We start from the raw sequence: 6,000 nt of genomic DNA on the forward strand, positions 1-6,000 counted from the left end.
AGCCATAGTAAAACAAAATTAAAGTAAAACTAGTAGCATTTCAGTCTTATTTATTTATAGTGGACTGCACAAATTTCCATGGTGCTCTAGATGCTGTTATGGAAATCCTATGATTAAGAATCAATGTGCTGAAGTATGCACAGTACAGACATAGTCCGGTTGTAAGGCACATTTCTCATGTGATGTTTCATTCTGTATAATTGTAAAATCAGAATTTACAGTTTGACAATATTCTTCTGTCATTTCACCAAGTTATTTCTGTACTTTATTGTAGCCATCAGTCCAGACATTTCCTTTTCTTTTGTCGTATTTGTGTCATTGACATTACACTGTACTGCTCAGAGAGGCTGTAGAGTGATGCAGCCACTTTTAATTCACAACCTGTGATGGCCTGGCTCTCCAGAGGGCGTGCTCCACTTTGTCTTATTGCTCCCACTGATCTCTATAGAAAGTATTATTATGGACATCTCATTGGCCCATTCATGCCATACTAGCAACTGAAGCTGCCATGCCTCCATGTTACCATGCGCACTCTATGGGAGTCATGCACACATTTACCTACAGAGATTGTCACCAAGGTCACATGATATTTTGAGCTCAGTACACAAGTGTGTGGGCTATATGTGTGGTAAGATGGCGACACGCAGGTTTCAAAGCAAGTAGCCAATGACATATCTAGATACTTCCTACAGAGATCAGTGGTTACTCCACCTCCAAAACTGTAAATCACAGGTCAAAGAGGGAGACTATTTTCAACAGATGATAGTAGGGAGAGAAATGATAGTGATAACGTCGTATTTGTACATAATGAATTATATAGCGGTTTATCACATTGTGACATCACAATGGGGACAAATTACCTGGTAAAATTGTGCAACGCATATCTACATTGTACACTGACTGCCGCTTTCAGATATTTTTGTGCAGAACAAGATTAATGTCACTTTCATGTAACACAAAATATATGCTCATGGAGATTAGTGTAGATTGTATGCATCTGTCCTTGCCTTAATACCAAAAACTTCTTTATGTTGTATTGTTGGTGTGGATGTTGTTGTGCAAGAAACAAGCCCGACAGTGTACGCAGTGTTCAATTTAGGACAAGTTCTGCAGACTGGCATTGTAGCTGTAACCAAATGCCAAATATCGTTATGAAATTAGAGTACAATAGGAGTACTAATCTTCATAAATTATGTTAAGTGGGACTTTGGTTATATAAGCAAACATCTTCTGTGTAATCCTGGTTTATTGTTTTCTTGCCATGTTGTGTTGTCCTCTATGATGTTTTCAGCATTCTTTGAGTATGTACGCCCTTGATTTTTTATCATGGCTACTACTAAACACTGATCAATTCAGTGCTTATTTACGTCGATGTAGGGCAATTTGTCAATCAGTTGTAATTCTTTTAGTATTTTTAGTTGAGAGTGGTGTTAAAGCTTAAAGGAAAGTTTGCTGTCATATCAATGTTTGCTACAGGCACTTAGCACTTTTTTATGCCTCCACCAGAGGCATTATTCCAAGTTGAATTCCCTTATGAAAGACTAGTCATTCCATTATCTGGTCTCCATCTATATGCTGTCTTGAATAAGGGTTGTGATATTTATATCAGGACATCAAGGTGAATCACTTTCCAGTGCGAGGTATATTTGCTTTTACAATATTTGGTTTGTATTTTATTTCTTGTGCTTTTTCTTGTGCAAGGCAGTTGTGTGCTTCAACTTGAGTAGACAGTGTATTCCATTAGCATTTGTGGTGCATATTTGCTATTTAGTGGTAAACATTCAAATTTTTCTTAATGTGCATATTGTGATAAATAAGTTTGTGGTTGTGTTGTGGTACTGAAATGGCAATGTATTCGTTTATCTTGAAATAATTGTGTATTCCATCCCAGTAATTCAGTACTTAGTGTAGTGAATATAGTATTCTATACATATTTTGAAGACTCATAGTGTCTGCCAATGTTCATGTAGCATGGTAGCTGCAGCTGATGAAGAAAAATTACCATATTATTCAATGCATCAATGGAAAAATTTCAAAGAAGTTCTGTAAGGGCATTTTACTACAAACTACTCCATCTTTATAATTGATGGGGTCGGTGCAATATAGTGCTAACCGACACTTTTGTCAGAATTGAGTTACATGCATTTTCATAATCCTTATTTTTCATTCTAAACTCTGTGAAAATATCATGTTTGAATACAACCAATAAGATGGTAAAAAATGCATGCATTCATGTTTTATTAATGTACAATGTATGGACTTTCCAAACATTCAACAGCGATTATCTCAAAATGACTATTGTGTGGGTTAGCACTATATTGCACCGACCCCTTCAATTGTATGTTGAGGACATTACACAGATAGAGTTTTGACAGATATTTCTCTCATATACAATTGTGCATACAGTTTATTTTTCTTGTAGACATCTATTTCTCTTATGCAGTCTTACCGTGACTGTCATTGATAAGATAACAGGGTAGTCCAGGGGTCCATTTCATGAAGTCAGCATATAAAAGTCTTTACATTAATCTCAGAATGACTAAAGTCGGTTGTATGTAACTATGTAGAAAAGTAAAATCCATTTCACAAATGCATGTCAACCTTCATTCAACTGCAAGATCTTGCAGGATCATTTGTGGTTCAGAAATTGTTAGTCCAGGGAGAAAAAAACAAAGAATTGTTAATTTAGCAGTGTGAGGTCTTAAAGGGACTGTACAGTACTGGTTGAGGTAAGGGATTCATGTTTTGAACATTTGTAAGTGAGATAATGAGAAACCTCTTTTGAAATAGGAAAGAGCATGTAAGTTTAAGAAGGATTCAACGTTTATTTGATGAAAATTGGTTTTGAAATGGCTGAGATATCCAAAAAAGTGATAATAATAAAAGGCGACATGCCACAACTTGATTAGGGTCTCTTTGTTTCACCTTGTTTTTGGATATCTCAGCCATTTCAAAACCGATTTTCATCAAATAAACTTTTGATACCCTTTAGAATTGCATGCTCTTTGACATCTCATTGAGTGGTTTCTGAATATCTCGCAAAATGTTAAAAGCTAAATCCTCACCTCGACCAGAACTGTACACATCCTTTAATTTGATCTCTTCTCATTGTGAAGAAAATAATTATCCAAGCCTGGATTTGAGAGGAGGCTGTCCTATCATGAGCTCCATGTGACATACTGGTTGAGTTAAAAAAAAATCTCAAGAAAGGACAAAGACTCATCGATTACACAGACTTTACTATATCATTCCTTTATGCATTCCAGTCATCTCTGATAGAAATCTTAATCTTTCTTCATCAAAATCGTGATTCTCGCAGGGTTCTGCTCTTTGAGCATCACGTCTGTTTACACAACAGTGTGATATGAAGTCGGTGCTCCATCTTTCCCTTTGCAGTGGATTCCTGTTGTTATATTCAAACATGTAAAAGCAAGGACATCGGCAGGTGCTACTACCAAAATGGTGCAGTTTGTGTTGTAAGTAGCACAGGAATACATGTGTACCTCCGCTGCCCAAATTCTGTTCCATGGACATTGCATAACAGTAACAACAACAACAACAAAAGAAATGTGTGTGAAGCAGATTTGGCAAGCTGTTGATGAAAGAAATTTTACTTTGTCTAAAACATGAATGACCACTGCCAAATAAATGCAAGATGTTACATGTATGCAGTATATTGTGTTCACTGACTACCCAGCTTTGTTAGGAATGCACTGCGCATGCTGCATTTAACTTTGATCTGAAGAAGACTACCACTTAATCTGAATCTAACCACATTAGCTCTTTAGTGCATTTTTGTGACTATCTGCTCATCGTGCAAGTTTATTGATTGTCCTTTGCTAGAGCTATGTAACAAGAAGACGCGATATATTTCGTTTTATTCTGTCTGAACAGAGCATCAGTTGTATCCATATATATTTCGGGTTTTTATCACATCAGTAGTTTCATACTATTGTACATGTACATGTATGTCATATTCTGGTAGTGTATTGTTGTTCGCTTGCTTGTTGTGTGTTTTTTTTTTTCCCTCACGAGACATTCTGTTACTGCAGCAAGTGTTGGTAGCATTGTAATGAAACAAATTGTATTCCATTACTTAGCATGAATAGAGGCTGACAGAACATTAACTATGTCTTAAATCTCTATGACATTATTTGATTTAAAGCAGATCATGCGTTCTGTCGTCACAAGAATATGTTCTGCATCCACATTTTTTTTTTTCATATTCCAGTTTCACATGCTGACCTTTTAGTTTAAAAGACACTAATGAATTTGCTCTGAACATTTCAAAGTAGTAAAGGAACATGCATATGGTCAAACATCTTGTAACCTCTAACCTTTCACCCTCTTGTCTTCTTTATCCTGCACTTTTATAGGGTTGCCTACATGACAAGTTGTAAGTACAGTAAACCTCGCATGAGCAGGACCTGAGAACATCTGTATACTTACATGTATTCGATAATGATTTCTATGAGGTTTACTGTACTTTTGATGACCCCACCTCCCTGTGGTCTTATGAGCGAAAAGTCTCTCATAAAACTTTGATGAAACGGACCCCTATGTTGTAGTACTCAAGAGATGATGTAAAAGCACAGACTACAAACTGCCTGTCCGTTCTCACCAACTGTTGGCCCTCGGTTTCCAAAATGTGCATTTCCACTGCCTTTGATTTTTAGCTGAGAAAATTGCTGTTAAAGAGTACTTCCCCTACAACTGCAAGGTACAGTCGTTTGGTTGATGCTTGAATACTGCAACAGCAACTACAAGCCATTACTTCATGAAAGTTTGACAACAGTTTTGTTTTTAATGTTTGGTATTAAGATTTAATTCCAGGCCTTTGTTATTAGTGATGTTCCCACATTCCTCTGCAACAGCAATGTGTATTTTTAAAAGAGAGATAGGGAAAAAAAGATATAAAGAAAATATTCGTATTCATGAGTTTGTGGCAAGATATTGTTTAGAACAAGTAAGATAATGTGCATGGTAGTTACATGGTTTGTATCCGCCCATACTGCATGTGTGCGGTACTGAGATAAGAGGGGAATTGTGCTGTAGGCAAAAAAAAAAAAAAAAATACATGATGTATGTCTTAGGTGTGAAACGTACAACTTGTTTGTATGCCCCGCTGTTATGCTTCTGTGGGGCTATATATTCGTGTAAAGCTGTATAAAATAGTCATATTATGTTCAGATATATTTGTAAATATGAATATATTCTACATGCCAAGTCAAGTTGAGTGTTAGATTTGTGTTGTGAGAGAGAGAGTGGAAGAAAGAAAACCATGAATATTCAAGTGGGACTATCATAGTTTCCTATTTTTAGTTGTGTGAGGTAGGAGAAAGGTAATGTTATATATTGAGAGTATGATATAATGTATTCCTGTGAGAGATTATCTGTGCTGCAGATACATATATGTGTTGGAAAATAAAGACAAATGCCTAAAAAAAAAACATTGTGTGACACTCCTCTTTGTATTTGAATCCCGTCCTGAATGAATACATGCAAGTAATGCTGATAATGATGATGATGATGATGATAATGATGATAATAACAATAATGATAATAATAATAATAATGATAATAATAGTAATAATAATAATAATAATAATAATGATAATAATAATAATAAGTAGTAGTAGTAGTAGTAGTAGTACTTGTAGGAGTATCATCATTATTTACAAGAGTGCAATTTTGTGTGTCCATGTACGCTGATTCTGAATATTTTAATTCGTTTGTGTATACAAAATGTATTTTCTCTTTTTTATCAATTTGTTCGTGATTGCGTAACTAATTGTTGAGTGTGTCCTTTATTATGTAAGATGTATTTACATGTTTTTCTGTATTGTCCTTTGTCTTTGCCTTGTGTCTCCTCTTTAATTCCGGAGGCAATCCAGGCCCGTAGCCAGGATTTTTCAAGGGGGGGGGGGGGGGTGCGGTCACTAAAAAAACGGACCTTCGGTACCAATACCAGTGATGACACACACACACACACACACACAC

The sequence above is a fragment of the Diadema antillarum genome, unplaced genomic scaffold (assembly GCF_040938485.1).
Source record: "Diadema antillarum isolate AM-2024a unplaced genomic scaffold, OU_Dant_1.0 seq00000799_RagTag, whole genome shotgun sequence".
In the NCBI taxonomy this organism is placed as follows: domain Eukaryota; kingdom Metazoa; phylum Echinodermata; class Echinoidea; order Diadematoida; family Diadematidae; genus Diadema; species Diadema antillarum.